The sequence below is a fragment of the Saccoglossus kowalevskii genome, unplaced genomic scaffold (genome assembly GCF_978046115.1).
Source record: "Saccoglossus kowalevskii unplaced genomic scaffold, keSacKowa6.1 SCAFFOLD_24, whole genome shotgun sequence".
NCBI lineage: Eukaryota > Metazoa > Hemichordata > Enteropneusta > Harrimaniidae > Saccoglossus > Saccoglossus kowalevskii.
In genome coordinates, this window is record NW_028188618.1 from 4853899 (window position 1) to 4866509 (window position 12611).

Consider the following 12611-nt stretch of genomic DNA (forward strand, 5'->3'; position numbering starts at 1 on the left):
TTTTTATTCCACCTTACATACTAACTTATTCTCGGGATTATTTGCCTAGCCATAGTATTTAATGATATACAATTCCGACGAATATCCAGCCTACTGCCAAACCATCGCAGAATACATCAGTTCTCGTTCGATCACTGAAGTTAAGCTGCATCGGGCGTGGTTAGTACTTGCATGGGAGACCGGCTGGGAATATCACGTGCAGTAGGCTCATCAACATTTTTATTCCACCGTTCATACTAACTTTTCCCCGGGATTGTTTGCCTATCCGATGCATTAAATGGCATCCAATTCCGACAAATTTTCAGCCTACCGACAATCCATTGCAGAATACACCACTTCTCGACCGATCACTGAAGTTAAGCTCATTGGACGTGGTTAGTACTTGCATGGGAGACCTGCTGAGAATATCACTTGCAGTAGGCTCATCAAAATTCTTATTCCGCATTACTTACTAACTTTTTCCCATGATTTTTCCCTAGCCGTAGCATTAAATGACATCCAATTCCGACGAATATTCAGCCTACTGCCAAACCATTGCAGAATACACCAGTTCTCGTCCGATCACTGAAGTTAAGCTGCATCGGGCGTGGTTAGTACTTGAATGGAAGACCAACATTTTATTCCACCGTACATACAAACTTTTTTCCATGATTTTTTGCCTAGCCGAAGCATTAAATGACATCCAATTGCGACGAATATTCAGCCTACTGTCAAACCAATGCAGAATAAACCAGTTCTCGTCCGATCGCTGAAGTTAATCTGCATCGGCATGGTTAGTACTTGCATGGGAGATTGGATGGGAATACCACGTGCAGTAGGCTCATCAAAAAATTTATTCCGCTGAACATAGTAACATTTTTCCTGGATTCTTTGCCTAGCCGAAGCATTAAACGACATCCAATTCCGACGAAAAAAAAATATTCACCCTACTGCCAACCCATTGCAGAATACACCAGTTCTCGTCCTATTTCTGAAGTTAAGCTGCATCGGGCGCGGTTAGTACTTGCATGGGAGACCGGCTGGGAATACCACATGCAGTACACTCATCAATATTTTTTATTCCACATTACATAATAACTTTTTCCCATGATTTTTTGCCTAGACAAAGCATTAAATGATATACAATTCGGACGAATATTCAGCCTACTGCCAAACCATTGCAGAATACACCAGTTCTTGTCCGATCACTGCAGTTAAGCTGCATCGGCGTGGTTAGTACTTGAATGGGAGGACGGCTTAGAATACCACGTGCATTAGGCTCATCAATATTTTTATTCCACCGTACATACTAACTTATTCCCGGGATTATTTGCCTAGCCATAGTATTAAATTACATCCAATTTCGACGAATATACAGCCTACTGCCAAACCATTGCAGAGTACACCAGTTCTCGTCCGATCACTGAAGTTAAGCTGCATCGGGCGTGCTTAGTACTTGCATGAGAGACCGGCTGAGAATATTACGTGCAGTAGGCACATTTACATTTTTATTCCACCGTACATACTAACTTTTTCCCGGGATTGTTTGCCTATCCGATGCATTAAATGGCATCCAATTCCGCCAAATTTTCAGCCTACTGACAATCCATTGCAGAATACACCACTTCTCGACCGATCACTGAAGTTAAGCTCATTGGACGTGGTTAGTACTTGCATGGGAGACCTGCTGAGAATATCACTTGCAGTAGGCTCATCAAAATTCTTATTCCGCATTACTTACTAACTTTTTCCCATGATTTTTCCCTAGCCGTAGCATTAAATGACATCCAATTCCGACGAATATTCAGCCTACTGCCAAACCATTGCAGAATACACCAGTTCTCGTCCGATCACTGAAGTTAAGCTGCATCGGGCGTGGTTAGTACTTGAATGGAAGACCATCATTTTATTCCACCGTACATACAAACTTTTTTCCATGATTTTTTGCCTAGCCGAAGCATTAAATGACATCCAATTGCGACGAATATTCAGCCTACTGTCAAACCAATGCAGAATAAACCAGTTCTCGTCCGATCACTGAAGTTAATCTGCATCGGCATGGTTAGTACTTGCATGGGAGATTGGATGGGAATACCACGTGCGGTAGGCTCATCAAAAATTTTATTCCGCTGAACATAGTAACATTTTTCCTGGATTCTTCGCCTAGCCGAAGCATTAAACGACATCCAATTCCGATGAAAAAAAATATTCACCCTACTGCCAACCCATTGCAGAATACACCAGTTCTCGTCCGATCACTGAAGTTAAGCTGCATCGGGTGTGGTTAGTACTTGCATGGGAGACTGGCTGGAAATACCACGTGCAGTAGGCTTATCAACATTTTTATTCCACCGTACATACCAACTTTTTCCCGGGATTTTTTGCCTTGCCCAAGCGTTAAACGACATCCAATTCTGACGAATACTCAGCCTACTGCCAAACAATTGCAGAACACACCAGTTCTTGTCCAATCACTGAAGTTAAGCTGCATTCCTTTGGCGTGGTTAGTACTTGCATGGGAGACCTGCTGGGAATACCACGTGCAGTTGGCTTATCAAAAATTTTATTCCGCAGTACATGCTAACTTTTTCCCGGGATTTTTTGCCTAGCCGAAGTATTAAATTACATCCAATTCCGACGAATATTCAACCTACTGCCAAACCATTGCAGAATACACCAGTTCTCGTCCGATCACTGAATTTAAGCTGCATCGGGCGTGGTTAGTACTTGCATGTGAGACCTGCTGGGAATACCACGTGCAGTAGGCTTATCAACATTTTTATTCCACATTACATACTAAATTTTTCCCATGATTTTTTGCCTAGACGAGGCATAAAATGACATACAATTCGGACGAATATTCAGCCTACTGCCAAACCATTGCAGAATACACCAGTTCTCGTCCGATCACTGAAGTTAAGCTGCATCGGGCGAGGTTAGTACTTGCATGGGAGACCGGCTGGGAATAATACATGCAGTAGGCTGATGAACATTTTTATTCCACCATACATACAAAATTTTCCATGATTTTTTTGCCTAGCCGAAGCATTAAATGACATCCAATTCCGACGAAAATTCAGCCTACTGCCAATCCATTGCAGAATACACCAGTTCTCGTCCAATCACTGAAGTTAAGCCGCATCGGGCGTGGTTAGTACTTGCACGGGAGACCTGCTGGGAATACCACGTGCAGTAGGCTCATCAATATTTTTATTCTACCGTACATACTAACTTTTTCCAGGGATTTTTTGCCTAGCCGAAGTATTAAATTACATCCAATTCCGACGAATATTCAGCCTACTGCCAAACCATTGCAGAATACACCAGTTCTCGTCCGATCACTGAAGTTAAGCCGCATCGGGCGTGGTTAGTACTTGCACGGGAGACCTGCTGGGAATACCACGTGCAGTAGGCTCATCAACATTGTTATTCCACATTACATACTAACTTTTTTTCCATGATTTTTTGCCTAGCCGAAGCATTAAATGACATCCAATTGCGACGAATATTCAGCCTACTGCCAAATAAATGCAGAATAAACCAGTTCTCGTCCGATCACTGAAGATAATCTGCATCGGGCATGGTTAGTACTTGCATGGGAGATCGGCTGCGAATACCACGTGCAGTAGGCTCATCAAAAATTTTATTCCGCTATACATAGTAACATTTTTCCTGGATTCTTTGCCTAGCCGAAGTATTACATTACATCCAATTCCGACGAATATTCAGCCTACTGCCAAACCATTGCAGAATACACCAGTTCTTGTCAGATCACTGAATTTAAGCTGCATCGGGCGTGGTTAGTACTTGCATGGGAGACCGGCTGGGAATACCACGTGCAGTAGGCTCATCAACATTTTTATTCCACATTACATAGTAACTTTTTCCTATGATTTTTTGCCTAGCCGAAGCATTGAATGATATTCAATTGCTACGAATATTCAGGCTACTGCCAAACCAATGCAGAATACACCAGTTTTCGTCCGATCTCTGAAATTAATCTGCATCGAGCATGGTTAGTACTTGCATGGGAGACCTGCTGGGAATACCACGTGCAGTTGGCTTATCAAAAAATTTATTCCGCAGTACATGCTAACTTTTTCCCGGGATTTTTTGCCTAGCCGAAGTATTAAATTACATCCAATTCCGACGAATATTCAACCTACTGCCAAACCATTGCAGAATACACCAGTTCTCGTCCGATCACTGAATTTAAGCTGCATCGGGCGTGGTTAGTACTTGCATGTGAGACCTGCTGGGAATACCACGTGCAGTAGGCTTATCAACATTTTTATTCCACATTACATACTAAATTTTTCCCATGATTTTTTGCCTAGACGAAGCATAAAATGACATACAATTCGGACGAATATTCAGCCTACTGCCAAACCATTGCAGAATACACCAGTTCTCGTCCGATCACTGAAGTTAAGCTGCATCGGGCGAGGTTAGTACTTGCATGGGAGACCGGCTGGGAATAATACATGCAGTAGGCTGATGAACATTTTTATTCCACCATACATACAAAATTTTCCATGATTTTTTGCCTAGCCGAAGCATTAAATGACATCCAATTCCGACGAAAATTCAGCCTACTGCCAATCCATTGCAGAATACACCAGTTCTCGTCCAATCACTGAAGTTAAGCCGCATCGGGCGTTGTTAGTACTTGCACGGGAGACCTGCTGGGAATACCACGTGCAGTAGGCTCATCAATATTTTTATTCTACCGTACATACTAACTTTTTCCAGGGATTTTTTGCCTAGCCGAAGTATTAAAATACATCCAATTCCGACGAATATTCAGCCTACTGCCAAACCATTGCAGAATACACCAGTTCTCGTCCGATCACTGAAGTTAAGCCGCATCGGGCGTGGTTAGTACTTGCACGGGAGACCTGCTGGGAATACCACGTGCAGTAGGCTCATCAACATTGTTATTCCACATTACATACTAACTTTTTTTCCATGAGTTTTTGCCTAGCCGAAGCATTAAATGACATCCAATTGCGACGAATATTCAGCCTACTGCCAAACCAATGCAGAATAAACCAGTTCTCGTCCGATCACTGAAGATAATCTGCATCGGGCATGGTTAGTACTTGCATGGGAGATCGGCTGCGAATACCACGTGCAGTAGGCTCATCAAAAATTTTATTCCGCTATACATAGTAACATTTTTCCTGGATTCTTTGCCTAGCCGAAGTATTAAATTACATCCAATTCCGACGAATATTCAGCCTACTGCCAAACCATTGCAGAATACACCAGTTCTTGTCCGATCACTGAATTTAAGCTGCATCGGGCGTGGTTAGTACTTGCATGGGAGACCTGCTGGGAATACCACGTGCAGTAGGCTTATCAAAAGTTTTATTCCGCAGTACATACTAACTTTTTCCCGGGATTTTTTGCCTAGCCGAAGTATTAAATTACATCCAATTCCGACGAATATTCAGCCTACTGCCAAACCATTGTAGAATACACCAGTTCTCGTCCGATCACTGAATTTAAGCTGCATCGGGCGTGGTTAGTACTTGCATGGGAGACCTGCTGGGAATACCACGTGCAGTAGGCTTATCAACATTTTTATTCCACATTACATACTAACTTTTTCCCATGATTTTTTGCCTAGACGAAGCATTAAATGACATAAAATTCGGACGAATATTCAGTCTACTGCCAAACCATTGCAGAATACACCAGTTCTCGTCCGATCACTGAAGTTAAGCCGCATCGGGAGTGGTTAGTACTTGCATGGGAGACCGGCTGGGAATACTACGTACAGTAGGCTGATGAACATTTTTATTCCACTGCACATGCACAATTTTCCATGATTTTTTGCCTAGCCGAAGCGTTAAATGACATTCAATTCCGACGAATATTCAGCCTACTGCCAATCTATTGCAAAATACACAAGTTCTCGTCCGATCATTGACGTTAAGCCCACCGGACGTCGTTAGTACTTGCATGGGAGACCGGCTGAGAATACCACATGCAGTAGGCTCATCAACATTTTTATTCCCCCGTACATACTAACTTATTCCCGGGATTATTTGCCTAGCCGAAGTATTAATTTACATCCAATTCCGACAAATATACAGCCTACTTCCAAACCATTGCATAATACACCAGTTCTCGTCCGATCACTGAAGTTAATCTGCATCGGGCATGGTTAGTACTTGCATGGGAGACCGGCTGGGAATACCACGTGCAGTAGGCTTATTAACATTTTTATTCCACCGTACATACCAACTTTTTCCAGGGACTTTTTGCCTAGCCCAAGCGTTAAATGACATCCAATTCTGATGAATACTTAGCCTACTGCCAAACCATTGCAGAATACATCAGTTCTCGTCCGTTCACTGAAGTTAAGCTGCATCGGGCGTGGTTAGTACTTGCATGGGAGACCGGCTGGGAATGCCACGTGCAGTAGGCTCATCAACAATTTTATTCCACATTACATACTAACTTTTTCCTATGATTTTTTGCCTAGCCGTAGCATTAAATGACATCCAATTCAGACAAATATTCAGCCTACTGCCAAACTATTGCAGAGTACACCAGTTCTCGTCCGATCACTGAAGTTCAGCTGCATCGGGCGTGGTTAGTACTTGCATAGGAGACCAGCTGGGAATACCACGAGCAGTACGCTGATGAAAATTTTTATTCCACCATATGTACAAACTTTTTTCAATGATTTTTTGCCTAGCCGAAGCATTAAATGACATCCAATTCGGTCGAATATTCAGCCTACTGCCAACCCATTGCAGAATACACCACTACTCGTCTGATCACTGAAGTTTAGCTGCATCGGGCATGGTTAGTACTTGCATGGGAGACCGGCTGGGAATACCACGTGCAGTCGGCTTATTAACATTTTTATTCCACCGTACATACCAACTTTTTCCAGGGACTTTTTGCCTAGCCCAAGCGTTAAATGACATCCAATTCTGATGAATACTTAGCCTACTGCCAAACCATTGCAGAATACATCAGTTCTCGTCCGTTCACTGAAGTTAAGCTGCATCGGGCGTGGTTAGTACTTGCATGGGAGACCGGCTGGGAATACCACGTGCAGTAGGCTCATCAACAATTTTATTCCACATTACATACTAACTTTTTCCTATGATTTTTTGCCTAGCCGTAGCATTAAATGACATCCAATTCAGACAAATATTCAGCCTACTGCCAAACTATTGCAGAATACACCAGTTCTCGTCCGATCACTGAAGTTCAGCTGCATCGGGCGTGGTTAGTACTTGCATAGGAGACCAGCTGGGAATACCACGAGCAGTACGCTGATGAAAATTTTTATTCCACCATATGTACAAACTTTTTTCAATGATTTTTTGCCTAGCCGAAGCATTAAATGACATCCAATTCGGTCGAATATTCAGCCTACTGCCAACCCATTGCAGAATACACCACTACTCGTCTGATCACTGAAGTTTAGCTGCATCGGGCATGGTTAGTACTTGCATGGGAGACCGGCTGGGAATACCACGTGCAGTAGGCTTATTAACATTTTTATTCCACCGTACATACCAACTTTTTCCAGGGACTTTTTGCCTAGCCCAAGCGTTAAATGACATCCAATTCTGATGAATACTTAGCCTACTGCCAAACCATTGCAGAATACATCAGTTCTCGTCCGTTCACTGAAGTTAAGCTGCATCGGGCGTGGTTAGTACTTGCATGGGAGACCGGCTGGGAATACCACGTGCAGTAGGCTCATCAACAATTTTATTCCACATTACATACTAACTTTTTCCTATGATTTTTTGCCTAGCCGTAGCATTAAATGACTTCCAATTCAGACAAATATTCAGCCTACTGCCAAACTATTGCAGAATACACCAGTTCTCGTCCGATCACTGAAGTTAAGCTGCATCGTCGTGGTTAGTACTTGCATGGGAGACCGCATGGGAATACCACGTGCAGTAGGCTGATGAACATTTTTATTCCACCGTTCATAATAACTTTTTTCCATGATTTTTTGCCTAGTCGAAGCATTAAATGACATCCAATTGCGACGAATATTCAGCCTACTGTCAAACCAATGCATAATACACCAGTTCTCGTCCGATCACTGAAGTTAAGCCGCATCCTTCGTGGTTAGTACTTGCACGGGAGACCAGCTGGGAATACCACGTTATGTAGGCTCATCAAGATTTTTATTCCACATTACATAAAAACTTTTTCCCATGATTTTTTGCCTAGACGAAGCATTAAATGCAGAAAAGCAGTGGCAAAGTACTGAAAAGTAGTGGCAAAGTGCTGAAAATTGTGGCAAAGTACTGAAAAGTTGTGGTAAAGTACTGAAAAGGGTGGCAAAGTACTGCAAAGTTGTGGCAATGACGTGGCAAAGTAATGAAAAGAGTGGCAAAGTACAGACAATTTGTGGCAAAGTGCTGAAAAGTAGTGGCAAAGTACTGAAATGTGTGGCAAAGTACTGAAAAATTGTGGCAAAGTCGTGGCAAAGTACTGAAAAGTTGTGGCAAAGTGCTGAAAAGTGTGGCAAAGTACTGAAAAGTTGTGGCAAAGTCGTGGCAAAGTACCGAAAAGTTGTGGCAAAGTACTGAAAAGTGTGGCAAAGTCCTGAAAAGTTGTGGCAAAGTCGTGGCAAAGTACTGAAAAGTGTGGCAAAGTACTGAAAAGTTTTGGCAAAGTGCTGAAAAGTAGAGGAAAAGTACTGAAAAGTGTGGCAAAGTACTGAAAAGTTGTGGCAAAGTACTGAAAATTAGTGGCAAAGTGCTGAAAAGTGTGGCAAAGTACTGAAAAGTTGTGGCAAAGTGCTGAAAAGTAGTGGCAAAGTACTGAAAAGCTGTGGCAAAGTACTGAAAAGTGTGGCAAAGTACTGAAAAGTTGTGGCAAAGTCGTGGCAAAGTACAGAAAAGTTGTGGCAAAGTGCTGAAAACTAGTGGCAAAGTACTGAAAAGTGTGGCAAGGTCCTGAAAAGTGTGGCCAAGTACTGAAAAGTTGTGGCAAAGTGCTGAAAAGTAGTGGCAAAGTGCTGAAAAGTGTGCAAGGTACTGAAAAGTTGTGGCAAAGTGCTGAAAAGTAGTGGCAAAGTACAGAAAAGTTGTGGCAAAGTCGTGGCAAAGTGCTGAAAAGTAGTGGCAAAGTAGTGGCAAATTGCTGAAAAGTGTGCAAGGTACTGAAAAGTTGTGGCAAAGTGCTGAAAATTAGTGGCAAAGTAATGAAAAGCAGTTGCAAAGTAATGAAAATGGTGGCAAAGTACTGCAAAGTTGTGGCAAAGTCATGGCAAAGTACTGAAATGTTGTGGCAAAGTGCTGAAAAGTGTGGCAAAGTAATGAAAAGTTGTGGCAAAGTCGTGGAAATGTACTGAAAAGTGTGTTAATGTACTGAAAATTGTGGCAAAGTACTGAAAAGTTGTGGCAAAGTCGTTGCAAAGTACTGAAAAGTATGGCAAAGTACTGAAAAGTTGAGGCAAAGTACTGAACAGAGTGGCAAAGTACTGAAAAGTTGTGGCAAAGTCGTGGCAAAGTACTGAAAAGTGTGGCAAAGTAATGAAAAGTTGTGGCAAAGTACTGAAAGGCAGTGGCGAAGTGCTGAAATGTTGTGGCAAAGTGCTGAAAAGTGTGGCAAAGTAATGAAAAGTTGTGGCAAAGTCGTGGAAATGTACTGAAAAGTGTGTTAATGTACTGAAAATTGTGGCAAAGTACTGAAAAGTTGTGGCAAAGTCGTTGCAAAGTACTGAAAAGTATGGCAAAGTACTGAAAAGTTGTGGCAAAGTACTGAACAGAGTGGCAAAGTACTGAAAAGTTGTGGCAAAGTCGTGGCAAAGTACTGAAAAGTGTGGCAAAGTAATGAAAAGTTGTGGCAAAGTACTGAAAGGCAGTGGCGAAGTGCTGAAAAGTAGTGGCAGAGTACTGAAAAGCAGTGGCAAAGAACTGAAAAGTTGTTGCAAAGTGCTGAAAAGTTGTGGCAAAGTAATAAAAAGCAGTGGCAAAGTACTGAAAAGTGTGGCAAAGTCGTGGCAAAGTACTCAACAGTGTGGCAAAGTACTGAAAAGTTGTGGCAAAGTGCTGAAAAGTAGAGGCAAAGTACTGAAAAGTGTGGCAAAGTACTGAAAAGTTGTGGCAAAGTGCTGAAAAGTAGTGGCAAAGTACTGAAAAGTAGTGGCAAAGTGCTGAAAAGTGTGGCAAAGTACTGAAAAGTTGTGGCAAAGTGCTGAAAAGTAGTGGCAAAGTACTGAAAAGTGTGGCAAAGTCCTGAAAAGTGTGGCCAAGTACTGAAAAGTTGTGGCAAAGTGCTGAAAAGTAGTGGCAAAGTAGTGAAAAGCAGTGGCAAAGTGTCGAAAAGTGTGGCAAAGTGATGAAAAGTAGTGGCAAAGTACTGAAAAATTGTGGCAAAGTGCTGACAAGTAGTGGCAAAGTACTGAAAAGTGTGGCAAAGTACTGAAAAGTTGTGGCAAAGTCGTGGCAAAGTGCTGAAAAGTAGTGGCAAAGTAGTGGCAAAGTGCTGAAAAGTGTGCAAAGTACTGACAAGTTGTGGCAAAGATCTGAAAATTAGTGGCAAAGTACTGAAAAGCAGTTGCAAGTACTGAAAATGGTGGCAAAGTACAGCAAAGTTGTGGCAAAGTCGTGGCAAAGTACTGAAAAAGAGTGGCAAAGTACAGAAAAGTTGTGGCAAAGTGCTGAAAAGTAGTGGCAAAGTACTGAAAAGTGTGGCAAAGAACTGAAAAGTTGTGGCAAAGTCATGGCAAAGTACTGCAATGTTGTGGCAAAGTGCTGAAAAGAGTGGCAAAGTACTGAAAAGTTGTGGCAAAATCGTGGAAAAGTACTGAAAAGTGTGGCAAAGTACTGAAAAGTGTGGCAAAGTACTGAACAGTTGTGGCAAAGTCGTGGCAAAGTAATGACAAGTGTGGCAAAGTACTGAAAAGTTGTGACACAGTTCTGAAAAGTAGTGGCAAAGTACTGAAAGGTAGTGGCAAAGTGCTGAAAAGTTTGGCAAAGTACTGAAAAGTTGTGGCAAAGTGCTGAGAAATAGTGGCAAAGTACTGAAAAGCAGTGGAAAAGTATTGAAAAGTGTGGCAAAGTACTGAAAAGTTGTGGCAAAGTCGTGGCAAAGTACTGAAATGTGTGGCAAATTGCTGAAAAGTTTTGCAAAATGCTGAAAAGTAGTGGCAAAGTAATGAAAAGTGTGGCAAAGTACTGAAAACTTGAGGCAAAGTGCTGAAAAGCCTTGGCAAAGTACTGAAAACTGTGGCAAAGTACAGAAAAGTTGTGGCAAAGTGCTGAAAAGTAGTGGCAAAGTACTGAAAAGTGTAGCAAAGTACTGAAAAGTTGAGGCAAAGTCATGGCAAAGTACTGAAATGTTGTGGCAAAGTGCTGAAAAGTGTGGCAAAGTAGTGAAAAGTTGTGGCAAAGTCGTGGAAAAGTACTGAAAAGTGTGGCAAAGTACTGAAAAGTTGTGGCAAAGTCGTGGCAAAGTACTGAAAAGTGTGGCAAAGTACTGAAAAGTTGTGACAGAGTTCTGAAAAGTAGTGGCAAAGTACTGAAAGGTAGTGGCAATGTGCTGAAAAGTGTGGCAAAGTACTGAAAAGTTGTGGCAAAGTGCTGTAAAGTAGTGGCAAAGTACTGAAAAGCAGTGGCAAAGTACTGAAAAGTGTGGCAAAGTACTGAAAAGTTGTGGCAAAGTCGTGGCAAAGTACTGAAAAGTGTGGCAAAGTACTGAAAAGTTTTGGCAAAATGCTGAAAAGTAGTGGCAAAGTATTGAAAAGTGTTGCAAAGTACTGAAAAGTTGTGGCAAAGTGCTGAAAAGCCTTGGCAAAGTACTGAAAAGTGTGGCAAAGTACTGAAAAGTTGTGGCAAAGTGCTGAAAAGTAGTGGCAAGGTACTGAAAAGTAGTGGCAAAGTGCTGAAAAGTGTTGCAAAGTACTAAAAAGTTGTGGCAAAGTGCTGAAAAGTAGTGGCAAAGTACTGAAAAGTTGTGGCAAAGTACTGAAAGGCAGTGGCGAAGTGCTGAAAAGTAGTGGCAAAGTACTGAAAAAGTGTGGCAAAGTACTGAAAAGTTGTGGCAAAGTGCTGAAAAGTTGTGGCAAAGTACTGAAAAGCAGTGGTAAAGTACTGAAAAGTGTGGCAAAGTACTGAAAAGTTGTGGCAAAGTCGTGGCAAAGTACTGAACAGTGTGGCAAAGTACTGAAAAGTTGTGGCAAAGTGCTGAAAAGTAGAGGCAAAGTACTGAAAAGTGTGGCAAAGTACTGAAAAATTGTGGCAAAGTGCTGGAAAATAGTGGCAAAGTGCTGAAAAGTAGTTGCAAAGTAATGAAAAGTGTGGCAAAGTCATGAAAAGTGTGGCCAAGTACTGAAAAGCGTGGCAAAGTACAGAAAAGTTGTGGCAAAGTGCTGAAAAGTAGTGGCAAAGTACTGAAAAGTGTGGCAAAGTACTCAAAAGTTGTGGCAAAATCGTGGCAAAGTACTGAAAAGTGTGGCAAAGTACTGCAAAGTTGTGGCAAAGTGCTGAAAAGTAGTGGCAAAGTACTGAAAAGTAGTGGCAAAGTGCTGAAAAGCGTGGCAAAGTACAGAAAAGTTGTGGGAAAGTGCCGAAAAGTAGTGACAAAGTACTGAAAAGTGTGGCAAAGTACTGAAAAGTTGTGGCAAAGTCGTG

The 12611-nt window shown here is 42.1% G+C and overlaps 25 pseudogenes; all 25 read left to right on the plus strand.

Annotated features, from left to right (window-relative positions):
- The first annotated feature begins 88 nt into the window (after positions 1-88).
- LOC146727231 (5S ribosomal RNA) lies at positions 89-208 on the plus strand (annotated as a pseudogene).
- A 1148-nt stretch (positions 209-1356) lies between these two features.
- Positions 1357-1476, plus strand: LOC146727232 (5S ribosomal RNA; annotated as a pseudogene).
- A 715-nt stretch (positions 1477-2191) lies between these two features.
- LOC146727233 (5S ribosomal RNA) lies at positions 2192-2311 on the plus strand (annotated as a pseudogene).
- Positions 2312-2407: 96 nt separating this feature from the next.
- On the plus strand, positions 2408-2531 carry LOC146727234 (5S ribosomal RNA; annotated as a pseudogene).
- A 96-nt stretch (positions 2532-2627) lies between these two features.
- Positions 2628-2747, plus strand: LOC146727235 (5S ribosomal RNA; annotated as a pseudogene).
- A 96-nt stretch (positions 2748-2843) lies between these two features.
- LOC146727236 (5S ribosomal RNA) lies at positions 2844-2963 on the plus strand (annotated as a pseudogene).
- A 95-nt stretch (positions 2964-3058) lies between these two features.
- On the plus strand, positions 3059-3178 carry LOC146727237 (5S ribosomal RNA; annotated as a pseudogene).
- A 96-nt stretch (positions 3179-3274) lies between these two features.
- On the plus strand, positions 3275-3394 carry LOC146727238 (5S ribosomal RNA; annotated as a pseudogene).
- Positions 3395-3707: 313 nt separating this feature from the next.
- On the plus strand, positions 3708-3827 carry LOC146727239 (5S ribosomal RNA; annotated as a pseudogene).
- Positions 3828-4139: 312 nt separating this feature from the next.
- LOC146727240 (5S ribosomal RNA) lies at positions 4140-4259 on the plus strand (annotated as a pseudogene).
- A 96-nt stretch (positions 4260-4355) lies between these two features.
- On the plus strand, positions 4356-4475 carry LOC146727241 (5S ribosomal RNA; annotated as a pseudogene).
- A 94-nt stretch (positions 4476-4569) lies between these two features.
- LOC146727242 (5S ribosomal RNA) lies at positions 4570-4689 on the plus strand (annotated as a pseudogene).
- A 96-nt stretch (positions 4690-4785) lies between these two features.
- LOC146727243 (5S ribosomal RNA) lies at positions 4786-4905 on the plus strand (annotated as a pseudogene).
- A 97-nt stretch (positions 4906-5002) lies between these two features.
- LOC146727244 (5S ribosomal RNA) lies at positions 5003-5122 on the plus strand (annotated as a pseudogene).
- A 96-nt stretch (positions 5123-5218) lies between these two features.
- On the plus strand, positions 5219-5338 carry LOC146727245 (5S ribosomal RNA; annotated as a pseudogene).
- Positions 5339-5434: 96 nt separating this feature from the next.
- Positions 5435-5554, plus strand: LOC146727246 (5S ribosomal RNA; annotated as a pseudogene).
- A 96-nt stretch (positions 5555-5650) lies between these two features.
- On the plus strand, positions 5651-5770 carry LOC146727247 (5S ribosomal RNA; annotated as a pseudogene).
- Positions 5771-6079: 309 nt separating this feature from the next.
- Positions 6080-6199, plus strand: LOC146727248 (5S ribosomal RNA; annotated as a pseudogene).
- Positions 6200-6295: 96 nt separating this feature from the next.
- On the plus strand, positions 6296-6415 carry LOC146727249 (5S ribosomal RNA; annotated as a pseudogene).
- Positions 6416-6511: 96 nt separating this feature from the next.
- LOC146727250 (5S ribosomal RNA) lies at positions 6512-6631 on the plus strand (annotated as a pseudogene).
- Positions 6632-6943: 312 nt separating this feature from the next.
- Positions 6944-7063, plus strand: LOC146727251 (5S ribosomal RNA; annotated as a pseudogene).
- Positions 7064-7159: 96 nt separating this feature from the next.
- LOC146727252 (5S ribosomal RNA) lies at positions 7160-7279 on the plus strand (annotated as a pseudogene).
- Positions 7280-7375: 96 nt separating this feature from the next.
- LOC146727253 (5S ribosomal RNA) lies at positions 7376-7495 on the plus strand (annotated as a pseudogene).
- Positions 7496-7591: 96 nt separating this feature from the next.
- Positions 7592-7711, plus strand: LOC146727254 (5S ribosomal RNA; annotated as a pseudogene).
- A 96-nt stretch (positions 7712-7807) lies between these two features.
- On the plus strand, positions 7808-7926 carry LOC146727255 (5S ribosomal RNA; annotated as a pseudogene).
- The last annotated feature ends 4685 nt before the right edge of the window (positions 7927-12611 follow it).